Source organism: Anas platyrhynchos, chromosome 3 (genome assembly GCF_047663525.1).
Source record: "Anas platyrhynchos isolate ZD024472 breed Pekin duck chromosome 3, IASCAAS_PekinDuck_T2T, whole genome shotgun sequence".
NCBI classification, from domain to species: Eukaryota; Metazoa; Chordata; class Aves; order Anseriformes; family Anatidae; genus Anas; species Anas platyrhynchos.
The window spans coordinates 99586756-99612612 of record NC_092589.1 but is presented as its reverse complement, the minus strand read 5'-3'; the positions used below and the strand labels follow the sequence as shown (position 1 = coordinate 99612612).

The 25857-nt window shown below is 36.3% G+C and overlaps 1 protein-coding gene across 14 annotated transcripts in view; it reads left to right on the top strand.

The window, feature by feature from the left end:
• DLGAP2 (DLG associated protein 2) overlaps positions 1–25857 on the top strand; it is a 471424-nt gene that overhangs the window by 169714 nt on the left and 275853 nt on the right. The window contains exon 1 of one of the 14 annotated variants that reach the window (XM_027455140.3): positions 17587–17702. The exons of the other annotated variants lie outside the window; for them this stretch is intronic. The gene's annotated coding sequence lies outside the window, so the exon portion shown is untranslated. Of the gene's footprint in view, positions 1–17586; positions 17703–25857 lie in introns of those variants that run through there. 14 annotated transcript variants of the gene reach the window in all.

Sequence of the window (25857 nt, the reverse complement as noted above, 5' to 3'; positions counted from 1 at the left end):
AGGGTACACAAGATAGATTGCAAGCAGGTAGTAGAGGGCTGATTAATGGGGGCAGTAGATAAAATAAGCACTTAGGTTCAATGTTTCCATATTTCTTATAAGAATATGGACATATGGAAAGTAGGCAAAAGAATTCACAATAAGGTTTAAAATAAAATCAAAGCAAAGATGTATTCCTGCATATGCTGTATAAGCACAGATGCTACTGGGAAAACAATTGCTTCAGCATCATGGGTTCAGTCAGTCAATGGATATTCTAGACAGTAATTCAGTGGAGTCTGTCATTATTGAGAGCTCATTATGAAACAGTTTCAGAGGTTAGATATAAAAATTTGTCATATGAGTTTAAGCCAACAATAACTATTAACTTTTCAATATTCGTCAAAAGTACAAAGGCTATGTTTAGTTTTCTAATGTTTATGAATAAATGGCATTTTTATTAGTTGTCAGGCATAAACAGCAATGTAGCAATTCAAGCCATAATTACAATTTGTTGATGACACTTCCTGAATACTGTACTGGCCCTGCAGGTTTACATACACATATTTGCTCTGGAGCAATGATAGATTCACAAATCTCAAAGGAATGTGTATGTTGACAACATAAAGGTATGAGCTGACCAGCGGTGGAGCTTCAAAGATTTTGGGGACTTGATTTCAAAGGAGATAGAGTAGCTGTGAATCTGGTTATTCACAGTTCAGAGAGCACTTAAACTATCTAATCTCTCCCACTGCAGTACCAGAACTGTCAGCCTAGCATGTTTGTTGTTGTTGTTGTTTTTTTGTTTTTTTTTTGTTTTTTTTTTTTTTAATACTTTATCCAGTTTATATGTAGGCATCTAAAGATTTCTGTACTTTTATTTAGAGGTTGTTTTATAGCTCAATGAATGCCACTGCTAGGTGGCTAAAATAATCTTAGTGCAGCTTCTTGAAAAGGGGGCAAAGAAAAAAGAGGGACAGGACATAAATAAAACTACCAGTAGACAAGTGACCTCTTGCCTTCAATTAAAAAAATGGAGGCCAATGTCAGTGTTAGACCTCCACATATTTATTAGAAGCCCTGGCATAAAGCTGAAATAATTGATTTATTCCTATTCACAACAACGGTCCAGAGTACGGATGCCTTTCATGAAGTTTAAAATGTTGGGAAGTAAGTATCTGTATCTTTCAGTGTAGTAGGATATGACTGTACTCACTTCCACATGTTTATATTTCAGTGTTTTCATTTGTCCAGTGTTGGCTGTGCTACTTCAGCATCTTAAGTTTGTGTGTTTTAAGTTTGTCTTATAGTTTATGGTTGCCAACAGGAATATTTTGGTAAATTTAGGATAATACACACTTTCCAGTTCTCTAAATTTTGTTATACTCTGTGTCAGGTTTCCTTATGATAACCAATTATCTTTGACATGTATCCTTATCAAATTCTTCTTGAAAAATGCCTACTGTCCACGTCACTCTCTTATCTATTGCAGCAGCATTATCTTCAAAGAGTTCTATCAGCTTAGTTATGCAAGACATTCCTATTATACATTCATATTGGCTGACTCTAATGGAATTAAGCTTTCCTTAGTATTCCCTTGCCAGTTGCAACAAAATTGTTTTCAATATATATTAAAAATGCTAAGCCAGCTGGTGATTATACATTTTGCCCTATCTCATGGCTTCCTTGAATAGTGGGCTTGGTCTCAACTTTTTAGTCCTTCAGGAGCTAGTTTTGCCATCACAGAGTATTGACTGTGAAAGCTCAGTAAATGCTTTGTTAATTGGAAAGCATTAGTAAGAAAATCATGTTCACATAGTTAAATGACAGAAATACGTTTCTGTAGAAATGTGCAAATCTCAGACAGTGCAAAAAAATAGCTAATTTCAGACACTGTAAGGGAGGAGGCTAAAATTCAGAAAAAAAAAAATATCCAATGTTAATAATCAGAAAACTAGAAGAATGCTAAATAAAATTAACTTCATGATGCTGTAAATATCACACCTTTAACAATAAGGTCCTGGAGGCTTGGAGAACTTTTAAAAACAGTGCTTTTGTTTGTTTGTTTCCAATTGGAAGGGCTATGTTAGTTATATTCCTCATTTTTGTGCCAAAGGCATAATTGCATATTAATACTTGAATTGCATTTATTAGTAGATTATCAACTTAAATACTTACTTTGGAATAACATGCAATATAGAGATATAAAGCTGTATATGTTAGCTGTTTATTAATGATGTGTATCATCAAGGCTGTTACCAGAATAACAAATTATAATAGTAAGTAGTAGAATTGGAGGAAAAAATAATACAAAATAGAAAGTGAAAACAGACTTAAAGATACAGTAGGGATAGTAATAGTTTTTATATCTACATGAAGACAGTTTATTACCAATACAGGTATTATATAGCAGAGTGAAAAGGAGTAAATGGTAGAGATATTGTGTACTGCTGGGAAATGGAACTTTACTTTTCCATTTATGTGCATCTTGGAGGGAAAAAATAGGTCAGAAAAACATGTTTTGTTAGAAGATAAAATAGGATATTATGCTAAAGGTCTTCTTCCAAACAATCTGAACAATCTGCAAAAAATATGTTTCTTTGGAGAGGTTGAAATTCATATTTTTTGAATATTGGAGAAATGTTTTTTCCTAATGGCAACTGGATCTATCATATGTGTGAATTTAACCTCAACATAAAGTAAGCAAGAGTTTAGCACTCTGTACATCACCCACACTATAAAGCACTGGGAAATAACCCATTGATTATGTAGTGGGAGTGTGGTTAGCTACTATAAACTTAATTAATATTTTGGTGAAAAGTGGATATTGCTGTTTTGCAGAACTTTCTCAGTAGACAAATAACTAGTTTGTCTCCTAAGCAGACAACAAAATCATTATCAGTAAGTTGAGTGCTGGAACTTCAGCAAATTATAGATCTTTTCTTCCTTCCAACTTAAATCGATGGGAATTCTGATCTGCTGAAGTACAGTTAATGTTGGGCACAGAAACAATTTATACTTGGCTCATGTAGGTACCACAACTAAGACAATCCTAAATTAGCTAAGGGTATTTAGCTACAGTCCTTTTAGTCACTACTTTGGAACTGTAGACTTACTCTGCCATTATTTAAAACATAGCCCCCAGTTGAATGGCTAACTAAATGAGTGGAACATGACTCTTTGTTAGATTTTTTCTCTGTGAAAGAGGATATATATCAACCAGTTTAGGAGATAAATCATTTCAGTGGAAATCTCATTAGTTGCTTGGAAGTAGCATATCATCTGAAGAGTTTTTTCTCAGATGATTTTTGAGTTGACCTCCGCACTAAGTGAGGGGCTAGGAAAGAAAGTAAAAAGAAAGACTATAAAATTCCTATATTAATTATTTAAAAAATTTGATAATTGTACATTTTAAGCATATACTAGTATGAATTCTGATTGAGTCAGCAATATGCTTTCAGATCCATGTCATGTATCACCCGGACAGTGGAAAAGTGGTGATGACACAGAAGCTATTCATTAAGTCCAGATAACACAATGAACATTGAAGCAGCTTTCTTCCTTTTAGTCCTTACTAGTATGGCTTAATAAATACATAGGTTCGTTCATGCACACCTAACATGGTCAGAATTCTTTTAGGAGAAATATTTCATTTATTGTAAAAATCTATGTTTTGTTTGAGTTTACCACCTTGCATAAAAAGAATATAGAAACTTCATTGATAATAATAAAGTTATATCTTACATGGGCAGGAAAAATTAATTCTCCTTAACACCTTATTTAGTCTCAGGAGTTATCTTCTGTGTAAATGAATGTAGTGCCCCTGAAGGAAGCCAGGCTGACAGTGCTCTTTACTCAAGTCTTCCTTTCAGGCTATACACAGCAAAAGGAACACCTCTGCAACTGCCCCTCCTTCGTCCTGCCGTGAAGCAATGAAAGGCAAATCCCCATGTCCATGTTGCCTTTCTTCTCCTCTCTGGATTTTTTTTTTTAATTTTTTTTTTTCCCAGGGAAATTTAAGATTAGAGGCGATTTGTCAAATTATACCTCTTTGAAGCAGGAGGGAAGCTAACCCATTCTTTTTCTTGTGAAAGCTTATTCCTTCCTGCCTTACTTCTTTGTGTTTTGTTAACATTAAGGTGTCACATAGCAGGAAATTTCATCTTTCTGAATATAGAAAGACAAACACTAGTGGTTTGGACCAATTGCTAGGGAAATTCATACTTCACAAATTTGCTTTGTTCTGGTTATGAATTTTCCAGTGCCTGAAAATTTTCAGAGAGGGAGATTCTGGTTTGTATTTACCTGTATATGTGCACCATACATTGAGGAAAACCAAGCTCTGTCTTCACCATTAATGTATTGGTGAAACTTTAGCAACTTGCTATCAAATGTTCTTTTCCTAATAACTTCTTAGAGTTCCCTTGTGCATTGTTATCATTATTACATACACACTTACGCAGACAGAATGATTTTGCCTACCGTATGAGTTAATTTTGGAAACAGAATGGGCCTCTAGCACCTACCTGGATAGGAACAATAATTATACTGTTTTAATGCTATGAAAAGCATTTATTTCTGTAGTCTGATAAAACAACGGTGTGAAGTATCTAAAAATTAGAGTGGTGGTACAGCCTTCAGCCATATTTTAATTCAATAATTTGTTTAGTTCTTACAGAAGCTTTTGTTTACATTACTATAGTTTAGTTGGATATTAAGATTCAGATCACTGTTCTGCTTAGTAAGTAAAAAGCAAAAAGTACTTTAATGGTTTCTATTATTAGAGTTTATTTATTTACTACAGTTTCATTCTTTATTTTTGAGAGAAAGGCAGGAGAACAATGAAAGCATTTGTATTGGTACTTCTTCCATTCATTGCTCACTTCTGGATAGAGAGCAACGCTTGTAGCTGTTGACGAACTGTAAGAATCCATTTAGCTTTTCCAATAGCTATTCTTTAGCATTAGTGTTCGGACAAAATTTGTTACTATTTAAATAGCTCCCTAGCTATTAACGTAAGGAAAGTCTTTCAGTTAAAATCTTAATCTTGGCAATGGCACAGATTGTTTCAGGTTTCTTTACAAGAGACACACAAAAACAGGTTAAAAGGCAGCCTGCACACTCATTTAGTCAGAATACTCCCTCTGCTCCCTTATTTGACTTTTATAGCAAGTATACAATAAAACACGCTAAGCCTCTAAGCTCCTCACCAATAAAACAAGCAAAGCTCCTCACTCAGATAACTTCTTTTTAAAAAAAAAAAATAAATCATTTATTTATTTATTTATTTCAACTTTGTTTAGCTGTGTCAGCTCTTCTTACCTGGCCCTTTGATCTCTCTCTACCTTGTTTTAGAGGAATGACAATTACATCTTTTTCATCCTCTTCTAGCTGTGGTTTTCACCTAAATCATTGAGAGCATGGTAATGGACAATGCCATTGATATGAATAGTAACAAAGGTTCACAGTTCTGCTGAATAGGTATTAAGTCAATGGGAGGAACAGCAAGTAAAAACTATGAAACTGAAGATCCAATCAATTACTTTGAGTTTTGCCTGTTGTCTGGAGTCTTAAAGACCCACCATCACTGGCTACTTCCCTTCACAATCTCCATATCTACCTATTTTGGTGCCTGGCAATGACATTGTATGGATGGCATCATAACAGGAAAGGAAACTCTAGCTTTGTAAATCAGTAATTATATTCTTACTGTAAGAGTAGAATGAAGAACATGGTATTGCATTAGAAACTAAGAGAAGTTTTTGTTTTAAAGATAAAGTTGGTGATATGGAGGTAAGAAATGTTTAAAATTAGCTGCAAATGCTGTTAGAGCACTTTCTACACTTTTCCATTAATTTTAATGGAAATGCACTTACTCTTATCACCTTCAGTACCAGAGTGGATATTCAAAACCAGGTGCCATTAGAAATACGTGTAAGGTCAGGAAATGGTGGGGTAGCTGTGACGTACAAAGAAAGAACATATACATAGATATTTTTATTTTATTTTATTTTATTTTGCCAGCAAGACTTCTGTAAATATGTTAACATGAAGTGCATAGCATTTTAAGTATGAAAACAACAGCATATTGTGAGAATGCAGCTTCAAACATAATGCATATTTTAGTAGCCATGGATTTTCCTCATCCCTTTGAAGCAAAAACCCTTCAATATGAAACTGTTCATGTATTATCCCTACTTGCCTTCAAAGTTTTCTCAGGATTTCTGTTGCTAACACCCATCTCTATTAATCTTTAAAATTATCCACACACTCCAGGCACATAACATAATTGGTAGCACTTACCACACAACACTATCCTTTTTTTCTTTTTATTTTTTTTTTCCAAAGGACATGGCCATCTGTAAACAGTTTAAAATAATTTGCATTTGTACTCTAGCTGTGATTCTCCAGGAGACTTTCTCCAATCTGTAGGGCTCTGTGCAGAAGCACTGGGTTGTCATCAGACAGGATGTCATTTGCAGGATTCAGAAAAGAAAACAAAGATGATGTAAACTGAATTCAGGGGCCCTACTGAGAATCAGAAATTTGATGGTCAAGGTGCTGGCCCTCAGAATATGAGGTCCTGAGTTCTATCCTAAGAAGCATCATGGTCACTATGACACTGAACTTAGTCTCTCTCTGCTTCTCTCCCACCTGTAAATGGGGATGAAAAGAACCCAAATAATGTAGTCACAGGTGCTGGGTAAGCATATAAAATAGAAAGTAAGTACCATCTGTAATTTTTAAAGACACTCACTGACATCAAGGAGCATGTTATTTTTGAATCTGCCATTCTGCATCACAGATTTTCACTGAAGAGTTAAAGTATTCTATACACATATGAAAATAATCTCCCTTCAGTACAACATTATTTAATTTCATCTTGCTTGGTATGCTTGAAGGATTTGTAATTGTTTTAAATTACATTGTACATTATTTTGACACATTCACCTATTAAAGGAGCTTTGTAAAAACTGTGCAGTATTACAATATCGCTTTCTTATGGTAGCAATCAATAACCACACCAGTGCTTGAGGACATTGCATTTCTCAAAAAGACACTCCAGAAATACTCAGGAATACCTCATTTTTTCCATTCAGAATTTTGTTAAGCAAATGCATCTGTATCTTGAGAAGAACCATACAGTCACCATTCTCTAGATGTGATGCACATCACTGGTACCAATGCTTAAAGAGTTTGTAATAAGAAATCAGAATGTGTTTTCTATTTATAATGTTTTGGAGAAAAAAAAATAATAAAAAGTGAAATATTAAAGCCCTACACTATCAATTGATATTGAAAGCTTATAAATTTGGGAAGAAGAGGGCATTTCATCTTATTGTTTCCCCTATCTAATAAAATAAAATCCAACAGTTTATGCCTCTGTAAAGAACTGGGAAATCTATAGATAAGTACAAAATATGAGATTTCTTTTTAATTTTGTGTTAATCGGTGTCACATTTGTAAAATAACTTTAAGTTTTTACTAAAATTATTTTTATGAAGTTTGTGATATGTGATATGTTTCATTATGCGTGAATGGAAAGATGTAGTGGAGGGGCAGAGCCTTTGTTGTTAATGGAGTGTGGATAGGCTGGTATGAGGAGATAAAAACAGCCTATTTAAAAAAAAAAAAAAAAAAGTGGGAAGAAATAGCTGCCTGTCATTAGTTTAACTTTGTGTTTTGATAGAGCAATTGTTTTATATGTCTACTGTCAACTCAGGAAAATAGCTTGTCATCCATTTTGCATATTCACAAATTCAGATCACATTCATGGCCTGTGAATTTTGTGGTCCCACAAAAAATAAATGAAATTTTTTCCATCTTTGCAATATTTATTCTTTAGGAAAAAGAATGCAGGAGTAGAAGAATTAGTCGCAGAATGCTTTCTACCTCTTCGTGAACGTCGAAAATCTCAACACTGTGACCTTTCAATACTTAAAGAGGTCTTATAAAAAAGATGGAGAAGAAGGACTCTTTAATTGGGTAGATAATAATAGAACAAGGGGGAATGGTCTTAAACTAAAAGAGGACAGATTTAAACTAGACATTAGGAGGAAATTCTTCACTTTAAGGGTATTGGGGCACTGGAACAGGTTGCCAAGAGAAATTGTGGATGCCCCATCCCTGGAGGTGTTCAAGGCGAGGCTGAACAGGGCCTTGGCCAACCTGATCTAGTGGGTGGCTCCCCTGCCAGGGGGGTGGAGTTAGATGATCTTTAAGGTCCCTTCCAACCCGAGCCATTCTATGATTCTATAAAAATGAACTAGTTTTTGCCATGTGGTTGAGGATCTCAATAGCCTCCACCATCACTGTTGAAAGGTAAAACAATACTAATCATTCAAGGAGCTGTGAAGAAATCTGTCTTATTGAAGGTGAATGAAACTGAATGCCACTTTGTACCTTACTCTAAATTAGACTCTGTAAATTTAGAAGCAGAATCAATTCACAGTCATTCCACAGTGTATCACTTTTCAATAGCTGATAAGTTTTCCTGAGACAATCCCAGAAATCTTTAAAAGGCTTTGAGTCAGTTTTCATCAGTTTAATTCCCAAACTGAACAGCCACTGGAGAAGAGGAAGCCCTGATTTTTATTTTTTATTTTTTTTTTCAAATTCTCCAAAGCTTTGAACTTAAATAAGAAGTTTTGTATCAGTAATATCAGAATACTAATTAATCCAGCCTGATACTTTATTTGTTCTACTAATATGCTGGTTGCCAATTCATAGTATTAACAGTTTGAATATTTTATAGTTTTAATTAATCTAAATATCCTATTTCATCTTTATAAAGAATCTTTTCTCAATCGATTTACTTATTTATTTATTTACTTCTTTTTGAGCAGGGGGACTTATCTGTACATCTCCCTTTACAGAATAAGTGCAACTATATTAAATTCAAAATGCCAGTGTTAGGAAATTGCTTTATTTCATTTTTTAAAGAAATAACTTTAAAACATTGGAGCAAATTTTCTGTTCTCCACAGCATTAATCTGACAAGCAATTTGCATGACCGAGATCAAGTGAATTTGTCTATAAAAGTATATTTTTCATTTCTATTTTCTGTTATCCCTGCAAGCATATATACACAAATATAACATATACAAGCAAACATATAACAGTATGTTACTGTTAAAACAACAACTTCCAATATTATAGAATTGGATTTTTGCAGCATTCTTCTGAAACACTGCTTTATATTTGCATGACATTTTACACTGGCACATAGTAAGAAGGCATGTCAAGTCAGCATCACAGTAATTCGATTCTCTAAGACTTACTGCAATAATCCATAACATCTAGAGTTGATGAGGAACCTGAACTCTTTGATCACAGCAACATTCTTTAGAATTTTAAAGTAGATTTTTGGAAATTAATGCCACTTATGACAGCCTTTATTGGGTACACTTCAAATAGTTTCAGGTTGACTTCCCTCCAAATGAAATGTTCATTTGTTAAAGACTAAATACTGTAAATGAACATTCATACCAGAAAGCAGCATCTAAGGCACTAAAGTACTGTTCTAGCTGTACAAGTGCAGAGATTGGTGGCACAATTACAGGTATCTGTTTTAATGTACTGTTATCTCAGCTTGGACTCCAGCTTCACAGACAGTTTACTGTAGACACTTGCAATGCTTTTGTTACCTGGACTTTTCATATCAGAGATACTGCTGCATTTCTTTCCTTTTTGAGAGTAACAACATGAATGAAGAATCATACTGGCTGAGTAAATCAAATCTGTAGGAGATACAGGACATACTCAAATGAGTCCTTTATGTTGTACTTGTCAGTGGTTCTATTCTATAGTTTGTTAAAGGCATTATGTTCCTTATGGTAAAGCGTACTTTCTGTTAAGCTTTCATTGAGAACTGAGAACTGTGAGAGCCTAAAACTGCCAGAGCTTTAAGGTAGTGCTTCCTGAACCTTCTCCTCATAAACAAGATCCAAATGACGTTGAAATTAAAAAAGCCAGGTTCTCTTATGCTGTGAACTGGAATAGTTAAAAAAAAAAAAAAAAGGTACAGAGAACTTGAAGTGGCCTGATGAAGCAGAATGGAAAGAAACAAGGTTCATAAACCAGTGACCCCCTTTTCCCTGTGACCTTCCAGCACAATCTTTGTTTTCAGTCAGCTGCTCACTGCTCAGTTCCCACAAAATATGACTGTGCTTATTGGTGCTTGGTAGTATCTCCTCTCAGCCTCCTTGTAGCCCTTTGCTGCTTGTAGCAATCATTCATCTCTCTTTGAGCTGCAGTATCTGGGTGTGCTCTTCTCATTGCTCTTTCTGCTACTGCCCCGCAGGAACTGAGGCTGCGGCATTTCCCAAAGACATGTACTATTTCTGCCACCTTTTAGTGGATGCCACCAGCCTGTCACTACTTTTAAAGGAATGAGAACAGACAAATTGAAAGAAAGAAACATATTTGCACATCAAACACTGCACATGTACATTGTTAGTGTAACAACTGAGATTTCCATTGTGCAATCATACAATATAGCAAATGTGTTAGCTGTATGTATGCATGCATAAATAGTGCACAAAGTTTACCATATATGATTACGAGTGACCAGAAGTGAAGCTAGTTCATTAGTATGTATATTTTATATGGACATTAGGTAATTTATTCTGTTGGCTGTTACTGTGAATCACTTTGTATACATAGAAAGGTTCTGAAAGGATATCAGAGATTCAGAAGATATGTAACATTCTGGTAGATACAACATTAATCCCTCAAAATGATGGTGTGGCCTGGCACAGTATTTTCAGCTCAGGGAATTTCACTCAGTATCTTATTGATAAATGTAATTACTGATGTGGGCATTGAAAAATGAAGGCAATTAAACACTTAGGGAAGACACCGCTCCTTGCTCCTCCCCAGGCCCAATTCTAGGTCAGACATTTCTCCTTGCCTCCTGGCCCCCACTCCCTTGTTACCACCATAGGTCTCTTGGGTGGCTCGGGGTGTCATGGTTTCTTCCTGCAACTTCTTCCTTCTTGCTCGTTTCTCCTGCACTGGTGCAGGTTCTTCATGGGCTGCCTCAGAGGTTAGAGGTGCTTCCTTCCACAGGTGCATCTCCTCCTGCAGTCCTGCTCCTCACGGCTGCAATCTTTTCCTCACAATGGCTCTGAAGAGGTGCCATATTGCCCTGAGTGGCTGATGCTTTGGGCAGGGTGGGGTAGGGTGGGTTTTAGAGATACTTGGACACTAGCTGGGACCAGGTTGGACCAGCTGGGCTAAGACCGAGCCCTGCACAGCTGCCTGCCACACACTAGTGCTGGGCAGATGCTCCAGCTGAACCATACTAATTATATCCAGTGAAGTCTTTATATATATTTTATAATAAATATATATACATGATTTAATTGATATATATAGATAAGTTATATATATTGCTTATATATAAGGTAACATATATATAAGCTACTTTAGCGACCATTTAGTGGCAGCCCATCAGGTCCTAAGCGGTCACTTCTCAAAGCAGCCCATGTTGAAGCTGAGATGGGGTGGATGGAGTTGAAACTGAAACCCAAATTGTAGGAAACTTGCATGAACTAAAGTGTTTTAAAGGTATGGTCCTTTTTTTCTTTTTTATACTGAAAAGTTGTTTTGTCTGGCTCACCCAAGAACTTCTCCTTTATTAAAAAAATACTGAAGGTAGCATGACCTGTAAAATGTACTCAGAAATAACTATGAGTCCTTGGAAAACCAAGCTGGCATTGATCCACTGCTTACTGTCCAGGAAATTCATGTTTCCTTATGTTTCACTGAAACTGTAATATGAAATTGCAGTTACAGTAAGGGCTCATTCAGAAAGGATAAAGTTACATAAGTAAGCAATATAAATGTCTGTCATCAATTATTACTTATTTATATATTGTTGTTCTTCCAGACTACCCTTGGGATAAATATACCCTTTAAAATGTGTGTATCTAGTAAAAACAGAATAGGTATTTAGGTATTAAATGACTAGATATTTTTTTTTCCAGACAGGTCCAGGTGGCATTACTGCTTTGTTCTGTAGACACAGTTTGAAGGATGTCTCTGTTCTTGGTCTTCCAGGCCATTGCTTACAGCCATTTGCCTGTGCACCATCCTCAGCAATGTTGCTGTCTTCATTTCTCCTACTGGAGAGACTTTTGTAGCTTTAGGCAAACGGACTTCAAATTCAGCACCTTCTGTCTAGAAAGGGTGAGAGCACTGTACAACCATATAAAAGAAACAGTTTTTGGCTTCAGGTTGGCAGTATGGCTAAGACGTGACACATGATATATCACAGCATTTTCTAGGCTTGAAGCAGGAAACCTCTTCTTGAAGCAGATACTTTGTGTAGAAAGCATCTACTCTGGCATATTTTTTCTCCTGTTTTATGTATGGCTATCAGTTCAACTATATGTTTATGAATGAAACAAGTTGCTTGATGAATTTAAATTCCAATTATTTGAATTTCTGAATTGCACAATCTGTATAGTCAAATCAATAAGCTAATGTATGACGCAGAAACATAACTGCACATTTGGTTTCAGTATAGTAATCAAGTCATATATCCACCCAATTGGCCAGGGTTTCCATTTGTGTGACTCAGCAGAACTCTACTGAAATTTGTGAACTAAGTGAATAATAATAGCTCAGAATTACCACAATTGTTCAATCAACACAGAACACTTTCAAATTCTTAGTACTATATTTTATTTTGTCAGTTAAACATATAAATTTTTAAAAATGGAGTAGGCATTGCTTTATTGGAGTCATAGCCTTACTTTTCTGGTTCAGTGTAAGGACCAGTTGTCTTAGTGCTTTCTAGTCAAATACTCGTTTTTTGTAGGCCTTGTATATTGGTTTATGTTCTGTGACAGGTTTCTTACTTCTAGCATGATAATTTCTCTTAGGAATCCTTATTTACTGAATCAGACTCAAATTCTCAGGTGCACTGTTGTCCCATTAAATCCAATTGAACCACTTAGGGCAGATCCTAACACTTGTTGTTCATTGATATGCATGAGCTCAAAGCAATGGAGTGCAGATCCTCTGGGTGCTGAGAGCCTGCTATTCATGTGGAAGGCAACAGAAGGGTGAAAGGACTCATCACATTGTAAGTTTACAGACTTTATCCACATGCACACACACAGTTACAGGTTTCCCATTTTTTACGTAGTCTTACACAGGGTAAATAGGTTAATTGGTTTCCTGACCATACTTCCAGCAGTAATGCACACATAAAGAATTTTCTCTGCTGTTTGCCACCCTTTGGTAATATTTACCATAGCAACCTTTCTGGCTATTGCAAATTTTGTCACTGTGTTGCATTATATTTATACTGTGCAAAACACTGCAAATATGTTGGCATTATAAGATGACAAAAAAATTATTTTTATGTAGCCTATAATTGTCAGTGGTAGTAGGTTGGTTGTTCACACTTCAGACCTTGCATTCAGTAATATGCGCAGCTTTTGGTAGTTTCATCAATATTTTATGCTAGCTTTATGGTTAACTCTTTGTAAAGCAAGTACATTTAGCTTCTGGTAGAAACCAGTCTCAAGATCATATCTAGAAGGCTTCTATCCTTAACTCTGTTTAGCAATATCAAAAATCTATTAACAATTTTAAAGTAGAAATAATAACCAAACAAAGGAAAAGCAATAGACCTTTCCAATGTTTGCTCCCAACCTCAGTGGTTGCTTCTATGGTACTCCTTTCTCTGCTCTGTGACCACTCTGCATTGGCTACTACCATCTCCTGTGCAGTAGTAGAAATTATACTGTCAGTCTTTCTGCACAGGGCTTGACTTTTCCCAATCTTTTGTAGAACATGAAGTATACCTTTTTTAGTAAAATATATGTGATGATGAATTGCTCATTTATTTCAAAGAACCAAAATAGTATTCTTAGACTGTAAAGGTAGGATTCAAATAAATTAATTCAGAAATTTTGAGTATTCTCTATAAGACAGAAAACTGTATAAGAGATGACAAAGATTTAATAATTGGATAGCAGGAAGTAGAGATGGGAGACCAGTTAGAAGAAGTGAAGTGGGATAAAAAAGTGTTTAGCATGACTGTATATACTTGCAGAGAGGAAGCACACAAACAAAATCAAGCTTGAATTATAAAATATTTATTAAATAATCAGTTGTGGCTGACAGCATTTGCTTTGGGCATGATGCACTCTTATCAGATGTTACTCATGAGAAAGGTTTAACAATAGTTTAGAAACATTTGGGCATGCAACTTGTTATGCACTCCATGTGCAGAGAGCGTAGAAGTTGTCATTGGAGATCAAGGTTCAGCTTCTTAGTTGCACTCTTAAACAATTTAAAATAATCTGGTTTAAGTTATATTTATACTTATTTTAAGGCTTCCTTGCTGCCAGCGTGGTACAGTGGACCCCAATGGATTTGGAAGTTCAGGAATGAGCTTATCCAGTATGGACTTAGCCATTCTGAGTTGGAAACTGAACCTGGAAGCATACAGACTAAAAGAAGGTCTTTTTTATCTAGTTGTCAAGAAAAGAAAATCCGTTATCTGCTTTCTAGGCCACCGTATGTTAGTCATCTATTGTACAGAGGTGCAGTAGAAGTTCACAAAGTATCTGCTTTCATCAAAAGTATAAATCATATTTTAGAGTAAAGTTTCTCCCAGGAAAGCCTCTTACCACTTTTTCTGTTCTTTGAAGAATGAATTTATATGACTTAAAAGGAAAAAGATTTAGTGTAAACTCAATATTTTGAAGCAGAGAAAACAGACATTAAGACAGGACACATTTGAGAGAAGTGTCCTCAGGAGAAAACATACTAATAGATGTTCCAATAAGAGAGGAAAGTTGGCCATCCATGAAAGAGACCATAAATAACATAATATTTCTTTTTTGTCTTCCACACAACCTTCTGCTATATTACTTCAATATCTGTCGTGCAAATCCAAAACATATTTTCTCTGTTGGTTGTTCATGATCAGCTAAGAGATGTTTATTTTATAAGAGAACATAAATATCACAAGATTGTCAAGGCTAAAGGTGAAGACAAGTGTTTTATGAATTCATCTAATCCTGTCAGGGTGAGATTGCATTCTTACAAATATCTTCCATACAATAGAGACTAGTAATTTTGCTCCATGTTTAACTATCATTTCCCTGTGGTCTTTAAAGCTTATATTTCATGTTGTAAGTATGAAAAAGGCAATGAATTAACAGTGTAAAATGCTATAAACTCTGAAGTGCCTGCCAGGCACTTGTGGTTCTTTGGGCATCTCTTAAAACCTTAGTTCTAATTAACACAAGGAAAAGAGTTGTTTCCAGATGCTTAGGGAGCAGCGTCTCTTTCATAATGGGTTGCTTCAATGGAAGAACAGTAGGAGCATAATCTGAATATATTTAGTAACAATCTTGCCTAATAAAGTATTTAGTCATTAATACGGTAGTTAAAATGTTGCCTCTGATGTTTTGAGATGGTAAGCTAGCACTTAATTCTGAAGCAAACATCATAAAATGCTTAAACTGTAGTATTTCTCAGACAACTTTCCTGTAAATTACAAAAAAATCATTAAGAAAAGATATTTTAAAATCAGTTTCATAAATATCTCATAAAATAATACACATTTATCAGTATGAGTATCTTCAACCATTTCGGAAGTTTCTTTCCTGCGTAAACTGATATCCCAGGATGTTGCAGGGGAAAAAAAAATAAAAATAAAAAATTAAAGCACTGCTCTCACAAGTAATGTAAATTTACCCAAATTTGTATTCTACAGTCCTCGGACAAGGCTGTATAATTTGTCACAAAACTATGCAAAAAGGATGGTAACCTAGATTCTATATGTGCTATGCTCTGTTGAAGGAATTTAGTCTTAGCATAAAATTGAAAACATTATATTAAAGTCCCTTGATCTGAACTCAGCTCTATTTTGGGGGAAGTGATAACATCTGAAAGTATAAAGGTTCCTGCTTATTCATTGAAATGTTCTTATTATTCTGATCACTTATTCCATAATATAGCAAAATGGAGAAAAAAAAAAAAAAAAGACTACCTTGATATCAGACCAAGCTTTATTTCTTTTAAGAGGCATGCACAGTTATAAATATGTAGAACTTAATGGAACAGTTCTAAGATGCATCTGCAGAAGCATAATCCAGTTTGCTCTTTGCACACTCCAAATACATACATGTACGTAAAAAAGTAGTTTTTGCACGGTTCCTTTTCAAAATAGGAGACTTTTTTTTTTTTTTTTTTTTTTTTTTTCCCCGAAAGGGTCCTCATATGTCTCATACTTTAATGTAAAACACTCCTGATGTTTGTGATGAGTAAGAAGAAGAAAATCAGCCTGTGTGACATTCAGTATTGACTGGCCGTAACAGTGAACTGAGCAGTTTTTTCTGTCTCTGTCGTCTGCAGCATGACTCTGTTAAAAATAAACTCCGGCAAAGAAAGCATAAAATGTCTATATAGTAGAAACTGAAATGGTAATTTTCACTTCAAAATGTAATGATAGCTTTTATGCATTTTGGAAATTCTGAGACTAAAGGCACTCCCCAAAGGGAAGTGTATGTTTCTCGCAGTCTGTAAGTGGGCCTTACTTAGTGTTTTACATGTAATGCTAGGCTAAGTCTGCAGAGATGAGGGCAGAATGTGTCACATTTACTGTCCCCACCATGAGCCAGCCAGATGTGTGGGGTGGTTCAGGTCACATTTTAGTGAGAGTGTGCAGCCCGGTAATACACATGGCATGGAAGAATGTATTTAGTGGGCTGCAGCACCATACCTTACTCCTGGAGATGTGTCTACCTGCATCTGTTAACCCAGAATAATGTAACGGTCTGTCAGATTGTAGGGGTTTATATAAAACTCATACTGGAAAAAGAAGACCTAATCCCAGAAACTTCAAAAATATTAGTAAAGCTCATGGACAGAAAAGAGACAACAGAAAACATGCCCAGTACTGTCAGAGTGCCTCATACTCTCTCTGAATCTGTTTCCAAGGTTTCCACATTGTAGCTCCAGATATTGGAATGGATGGAAGCTAGCTCATATAAAACCAGGGAGCAAGTATGAAAGTATGGGAAAACTTGTGCCAGTATCAAGTGATGTATTTGGTCAGTGCTCTTTATATGAACATGTTAGCAGAAATGATACAGAGATGATAATGGGAAGATGGTAATGATACAGAGATAATAATAATAATAATAATAATAATAATAATAATAATAATAATAATCTCTGTATCATCTCTGTATCAAAATGATACAGATATGATAATCGGAAATGTAAATGGGGTCAAACACTCCATGCGATGGGGTCAAACACTTCGTATGTGGTGAGAAGGAAGTCCGTTCAAAGCTGAATTTCAACTAAGTATGTAGAATAGATGGGACGATGGAAACAGAAGAAGCTGTGCTGTAGCAAAATCCAAGAGACAAAGGTGAGTATGAAAATGAGCAGGTCTGATCCAATCAGCAACATGGCAGTTTTGTAACGTGCTCCAATCCATCACACGATAACTATGCAAAGCAAAAGTAACAGGAACGCGCACGAGTTAAAGGCTGCCTCTCCTTGGATTAGCAGGCTCAGTGAGTCACAAGCAGAGCTGAGTTAGATCAGGTGGGAGGCATTGCTGCAAACTGCCAAACACTCCTGAAGCAGCCTGCTCATGGGAGCGCATGGGCTCCTGACTCACGGCGCGTGTTGAGGCGCCTGTAGCAGAAAGGCACTGCAGATCCTGCAGCTTCTCCGAGGTAAGAAGTCTGAGACTGATCTCATCCCCTGCAGGTACCAGACCATCAGCCATCCCCAATTAACAGCCCCATTAACATGTCCCAAGCCTTCTCTGTCCTGCCCAGTTGCCTGATAAATACTTGTTATGCTGTGAACAGTTCCAGCTCTTTCGTTCCTGCTCCCAGTTGATACAAATCGCAGCTCTGTTGAGTTGTGCTCTACCTGTCCTTGGCAGGCGCTGTTAATGAGGATGGCTTAATGACATCTCCCTTTGATACAGTCACAGTGTGCTCTGTGTAATAGTAGCTAGCTGCGAATCTGTCTTCAGAGTAAATTTATATTGATGATGCAGTTGCCTTAAATTATGTTCCTCAGCTTTATGTGTTCTGTTTGTCCTCACCTCGTTTGTTTTGTAGCCTTGTTTTTGTGCCCTTGTTTCCTAAGAAGGCTAGATTCGTATGATCGCTCTGTCTAGCAATCTCTTCCCCTATCATTATGAACCTACAGTTAAGGTTGACACAGGAATGCCTCACTCATCAAGGCAAGAGAAGGTTGAGGAATTGAAGATGGGGGGAAAGGATGGCTCAGCTGGAATCATTTCTACTTGGGAGCACTCAGCTGAGTAACCAGCACACGTATATTGGCTAATACTGTGGACAGAGTATCTTGACCCGATGTCAAGGCTGCAAATATTGATGGAAGGGATCGAGGGTATTGCAAGAGCTCTGTTTTGGAGGAACACACAGACCACAGAAATTAAATGGAGAGTTTGTAGAGTGAGTTTTGAAACAGGAGCAGTGTACAGTGTAATGGGCGCTCTGAGATGGAGGTGTAAGTGGGGAGGTGTGGAAGAGTGCTGTGCATCCTAAGAGAGTTGAGAGAGATTAGGGATCATGGTGGTAAGAGGCGGGCTACAGGGAGGATGACATGTCAAACCTTAGGCTAAGGTTTTTTGGATTAAAAACAAAAAACAAAAACAAACAAACAAACAAAAAAGCCACAACACAGCACTTGGTTATCATTTCCATCTTTCTTCAGGTAGCTGAAAGACAGTAAAAGATTCAACAGATGAGTAAATACATTACAAAAAAAAAAAAAAAAAAAAGTTTGAATTTTGTGACCAAATGTGTGGAATAAGAAAATCAATAGAAATCTTGCTCTGTGGCCCTCAGTTTTAACTTCTCAGTGTTAAACATGGAACTGTTACTGATAAACAAATATAAGATTTAATGAGGTTAGTATTGTGATCTGAATAACCTTGTAAAATAAATAAGATGAGGATTAGAACTACTTCCAAGAAATTTTATTTTTAGTTTGGACTCAGAGATACAATATTACACTTGCCATGTACATGTATATTTTGAATACACAGATATGCATATTTTTCTGGTTGCTACTTTGATTGTGTCAATGAAAAAAGCTCTATTAAATTCTTCATACAGATTATGCTCTGTGTTTACAATGCTCCCTTTCCTCTTCCCCATTATTGTATTTGAAACTCAAACAACTTCATGATTTACTTTGTGATGATAGGTTGCATGGCCATCTGCATCGTTTCCTAATCACCATTGTCATCAGATGTGCTAGGATTCACTGACTTGGAAGTTTTCAGTTAGCATTTTTACTGACCGAGACCACTATCCCCTTTTTTCTTCCTGAGAAGAAAGAGTCATATCTCAGATAATCTTCAAGATTCCTTTATTCTTCCCTGGACCACCATCCCACGCCAGAAGCTCATGTGGAAAAGGGAGGAATCAATACCTATTGAACCTGACTGACACAAGTGCTGAAAAATCAGAATTTGAGTTCATTTCTGTCAATTCAGCCTGCCTTGAGAGAGAGAAGTTAAACTGAAAAGTAACTGAGAAAGTGCACCAAAGTGATTGGATTAACTGCATGGAATAGCTGAGTCAGGCAGGGTGATTTTTTTCCTGAGAATAGTCTGTTTGTTGGGAGAAAAAAAAAAAAAAAAAAAAAAGTTTCACAGAGTTCAAAGCAAGCCACTCATTTGAGTGGCATATATTTGTTTGCAGATCACTTTGCTTTGCTTGGTCCCTAAAACCACCAGTGGAGGTAAGGATGATGGTGCCAGCAATCTTGTTCACCCAGATTCTTCTCTTTCAGGATAGTTCCAGAGTGGGAATTTCCTTCTCAGACTGAAATGTTTGAGGTTACTTCTCACGTGTAAGTCCCAGCCATCAAGCTTCTCCAGTCCTGCCGTGCTAAAAGCAATGACTTCCTTAGGGGCTCTTAACCTCAGCATCTCCTCTTCTGGCCAGTGGTCTGAAGAGACTTGCTTCATTTTTTTTTGTAGCTCCTCAGCCTCTTGTTATGATGCAACATGAGAAGTTTACCCGTTTCTACACTGATTCCTCACTGCTTTAGTAGCCGGAGTATCACCAGCATCTGAGCTTTGATCCTCACCTCCAGATGAGAGAGTTAGGTGAAGTTTAAAGCAATGCTTCGTTGTGAGGCTTGCATGCATGGAGAATGGCGACAAGGACTTTTACTTCAAGCTAATGCTGTCCATTATTGATTGTGAGCATGAAATAGAAAAATCACAATATTTCTTTACTTTTTTATTTCTTATTTTTTTATCTTAGCTAAAAGAAATGTTACAAGGATTTGTCTTGCTCTTACTAAAGTCAAGGTTAATTAGTAAGTACTTTTCAGAGCACTATTAAAATCCTTAGATTAAAGGCTCCAAATACTGTAAGTAACAGGCATTCTTATTTATTATTCATTTATTTTCATCTGCTTCAGGACATATGTGAAACTCTTTTCCAATTTAAAAGACAATCGTAATTTAGGGTGCAATTTTTTCATCTGATTTTTTTTTTTTTTTTGGTGGGGAGTCATCTTCAGAGTGAAAAAGCATATGCAAAAATTGCAGCAGGAATGAATGAGCACAGTTTTATTGATGTTCAGATCCTCTACAGGAAGAAAAAAAAAAAAAAAAGCATTAAAAACAATGCTCTCTTAGAAACTCCAAATTAAAAATCAATGCAGCCTCAAGCTTTATTCCTTGTTTTTAACTCATCCTCTTTTCCTGGCACTGGCAGTCTTTGCTCTGGTTGAGCAGATCTAAGCAGGATGCTGGGGAGAAGAGGGGTGGCAATGCATCATGCTTGCTTAGTCTGGAGCTCTGAAGAGCAGGAAGAATATTTCCAGCAGTTGTCTGGCCCAAGCTATTCAGTGGCCTGGATCAGGGAGTAATCAGCCTGGCGTCCTTTTTCCTGGCTGATATCTCTTTGTCCCTGGGCAGGAGAAGCCTAGGGTTGAATCCTTTGTCTTGGGTGGCTGCTTTCTGTCGAGAAATAGCCGTAGGGGACAAGTTCTGGACCATGCTATTATATGTTAGGGAGATTGTGAAATGAGGTTTATGGGCCTAATATTTATTTTATTAAAGTTTTACAGCTCGTTTTTAAACATCATTATAGAGTGTCAGTGTTTATTAGAGATCTGTGTGTGTTTCCAGAGTGCTGATTGCTGTGGTTTCGGAGTACTTGAGGTGCCGAAGTTATCAATTTGACTGTGAAGCTAAATTAGGCTGTAATGCCCTTGAGTATGTTTTCTCCAGATCAGGCAATAATCTCCATGATTATGGACTCTGTTGTGTATTAATTGACCATGACTTGTTATGCATCCTAAAGAGAAGATGCATAACCTATTTCAAGGTCAGTTATTTCCTAGTCAAATGTCTCAAAGGGGTGAATATTGATGAATTCCAGTGCTAAAGACGTACTTCCTTTTAAAAAATGTAACACAGCTCTTATAGTGCATGCTTTTATGTAACATATCCAAATCTTGTCTTCCTTAGATCTTTTTAACACAGACACTTGTAGCAAAATTTTCAGCTTTTTATAATTAATGAAGAGAGACAATAAATTATTAACTTTAGAAGTATGACTAAATGCCTTTGCAAATAGTTGTTTGCTGGGAATGTGCAATGTTAATTGTGCTCTGGTAAAGTTACCAGGGAAGCTGTGGAATATTATAGTTGTAGTGCCTGCATGGAGAGAGAGAAATTGTATGGTACCAGCAAGAAGAAAATTCTGAGTGCTTAAGAGGATTTGAATTAGTGTGCACAGGAAATCAAGCAAACTATTCGCATTAGAGTCCGGTGTTTTAATCCACATTAAGGACCTAAATGTTGTAGATTTCCCTGTGTTACATTCACTGACTGACTGGGAATACTCTAAGAAAAGGATAGAAAGTTCATGTGCATTGGGTATCTCAAAAATCAAAATCAACCAAACAAAAACCAATCAAATAAAACAAACAGTTTGTGGAAGATATGTGCATGGAAAGAATAAGGAGAATTTGATTCATTGAACTTCAAGGTACATGAAGCTTTTGAAGTAATTTTCAAAATGGCCCTTAAGCTGGTGATTTTGCAGGGGTAAATATATTTTCCTATTTTACTGACACTTTTTATAGAAATTTAAGTTTTCTATCATCTTTTGGCTTTAGCAGATATGTATATGAAGTTTATACTATTCATACTATATATGAATCTGTTTTTGTGTTATTAAAATGATCTACGTTTCCCTAAAGCTTGCAGTCTCTATATCTCAGAGGTCTTTATTAAGGTGACCTAATGACCTAATCAAAGACTTCTAAACAGCAAATTCGTAATAAGTATATACCAACCTGACAGAGACTGAAGAGGAAACTGGCAAAGGCAATGGAATCAGCGCTCAGTAGTCCTGCCCTCAGCCTACTCTCTTTTTAATACAACTGTGTCTTGGCAATGACTTGAAGCTTGTGCAGTGCTTTGTCACTAGCTCTCAGCACTGACTCAGATGTTTCCTAGCCGTTTTAGTACCAGTATATTGCTTAGCACAAGAACAGTCACTGGAATTTAACTTACTACCAAAAATATATATAAATACATAAGAATGTATATTTCTTAGACAGGAAAGGAGCCAATAAGCTTAATTAAAATAATTATGAAAAGGTCGTAAAGTAGTATGTCAGGGTTATTCCTGGTTTTTTGTGTTTTTTTTTTTTTTTTTTTTTTCATTTACAAAAAGTTACTTTTGAATGATAAATTATTCAAAGCTTTTTCTGCTGTTGCAGCTGAACTAGAACCAGTACCGCAGTGAGTAGCAGTGCTCTTTCTAGGAAGAAAAGGACATATAGGAAGATTCTTTTATGCTTTTGACAGATGAATAATATCTTATATTCTGAAAGCTTCATTTTTCACAGTTCCATTGCTCATTCGGTATTTGTTGTTGAAAACTGTGCCCTGTGCCTTATTTAAGTCATCATGTAGCAACAACACAGAAAAAAAAAACACAGCATCACAGTTGGATACCTGTGTTTACTAAGTTTATTCAGATATGTCAAGCCTTGCTGCTTTCTACAATATAAAACATAGTGGGAAGAGCTAGAAAACTATATAGGGTCTATATAGGAATACGCCATCCATGTTCTGAGTAGTGCAGACCTGATGCTGTGACTGTATTTCCTCCCCCTGACACACTTTATGTTGCCAGCACAAGTTTAGCCAGATGCTGAAAGAGACTGCAGTTGAGAATAAGGCTGTAAGGCAGAAAGTGACAAAAGTAGCAATCTCTGCTGTTATTCTAATATTTTCTTGAAAGGAAAGTTTGTTGCAATATATAGCTTCATATATTAGTTTTCCTTGTATTCTAATTAAGACCTTGCAAGTTAGATAAAAATGTTCCTTATGATTTAAAAAAAAAAAAAAAAAAAAAAAAAGATACCTGAGAAGAACTGTTTCCCTTATATGATTCAGTAGTCTGCTCATTTTGAGGTATATTGCAGCTGGGAGACAAATTGTGTATTTTTAGAGAAGAAGGTAGGAGGTAAGCCTCGTTATTGTATCTGGTATGTTCCTCATCCCCAGTTCTAAAATTAAAATCCCGGCTGGAATTTAAGCTGGATGCTTGCAGCTAGATATAAAGACCAGAATTTCTTAGTCCCTCTGGATAGATTTTATTTCAGCTAATACTGGTATAATAGAGATGTCTATTTATTGAACCGATCATCTCTCCCTTCTTCTTGTATGGATGCTGAGAAATTGGTGTTTATAGCTCTCCCTTTTTTCATGTCTCTTGCATGGGATGAGTTGTGCCCTTAAAGTGACCATGGAGGCCCAGCTAGCTTACATGCAGTTCAATGTAGCTGTCCACATCTGATTATATGAATTCCATTCTATAGCATTCATTGCATAATAAAAAAGGATACACCCCAAAATAAATTTGAAATCAAGTAGAGTAGCTTAGAAAAGCTGGTCAGTCCAAGGTCATTGCTGCCTGATTTAACTTCTCTTTCTATATACTGCCTGTCTGGTCTAATGTACAATGTTTAGCTGTCCATTAGTCTTGCAGAATACATTGCTCCTCATTTTTTTTCCCCATTTTTTTTACATTAAACATCACATTTGTAGATAATAAAAATGTCCACATAAATATATAGTCTTAGAAAAATGTTTCTTTCTTAATGTGGTCAGATATTTTGAACCTAAATTTTCACAGCAGGATTTCAAAATGGATGTGATTGCTTTTCATCAAAAAATAAAAAATAAATCAGATAAATTCAGCCACAGCACAGTCATTTGTGGTTAGGGGAACTTGTATCTCTAATCTCACTGTATCATTTATCTAGAGACATGAGAAAGGCTATGCATATAAAAATGGGTCTCATCCTGAGAGATCCTATACATGAACAGACAGTAAGTAGAGAGGTGATTTTCATGTTGTAAATAAAAAGCTTGAAATTAATTCTATTATAATGGGGATTGTATGGCTTCTAAACCATTCAGATATATGATGGGATGCTTCTGTAGCTGAGCGGAGAGTGGAGTCATATGGCTCAGCTTTCCATGGGATGTGGGCTAACCAGCAGGCCAGATGGCTTTGTAGGGGAGTAAGCTGAGAGGAACATCTCCCACATCTCCCTCACGTGTTCTACAGCTTCTTGACAGGCAATTTAGAGCTTTTGGACAAGGGTCTCAGATCCAATGTCTTCTGCCATTCAAGGAGCAAATCCTCTCCCTTGATAGAGGGATGGACGATTGGCTTGCCACATCACTGCTGTAAAGTTACAATTGTTCTGGTAAGGAAATAAATGAAGAGTACTCAGGAGCAAAGGGAGTCCTTTTGCAGAGTGGAGTCAGACCTATCAATAAGTACACTGGAAGCCAGGCCTACAGAGAACATGAAACTCATGGGTGGCCTGGTCAGGAAGTCAAAATTCTCAGGTTGTTACTTTTTATTGGAACAAAAGTAAACTGGGTGTTCCCCTTTGTGGCTGTAGGAACACACTGGGATATTTCAGAGATCAGTGGAATAAGGTAGCAAGTACCACTATTTCTGCAGTGACTGAAGTATGTAACAAGGGTCTGGGTTATACCTATAAACCGGGCAAAGGACTCCTATGATATTCTTTTTTTTTCTTTTTTTTTCTTCTTTTTTTTTCACTGTGATGTACTGTAGTAAGATGAATTCTCCAAAGTCCCACAGCAATGTTTGCTGTCAGAGGATAGTATACATAAAAAAGGTTGACTGCAGGGACAGGAAAAAAAGATATTTCTGTTCCCAAGTGAATGTCCTAACAGTTACAGAATCATATTGCATCTCGTGTTTAGCTACATATCCCATGATTTTTTCATTATTTACTGTCCAATGCAACAGTTCCAATGGGACCATTATTCCCACTTCAGCCTTGCCTCCAACCAGATCATGGGTCACTTTCCTGGGAAAAGAGAAGTGTGACAGAATCCTACTTCCTAGATAAGGCCAACTCTAGGCTGGTATAGAAAAGATGTAAACAATTCCCTTCCTTCTTACTTGCCACCCTTGGGTTTTATCGATATCAGTAGCCACTGATGCAGAGATCTTATTGCTGAATTAAAGACTTTTTCATGTCCTAGACAGTCTCTAAACCTTTCTACCTGAGAATGCCTACCTCTGAGCCTTTGAAGAGAATGTAGGTGAAGAGGTACAGTTGCAGTATCTCAAAGATGGTAGAAGTTTTAAGAATGTGAGCAAAAATAAACTTATTCAGGTAGCCAACTCTTTCCATGGTAGTCTTAGAAAACTGCTAATAAAATGGTGAGCCATGTATGTAATAGGATATTTCACTTTTTGTCTGGTGTCTGCATTTCCTCTTATGCTAATTCCATTTTTCTAGCAGAAAATCTGG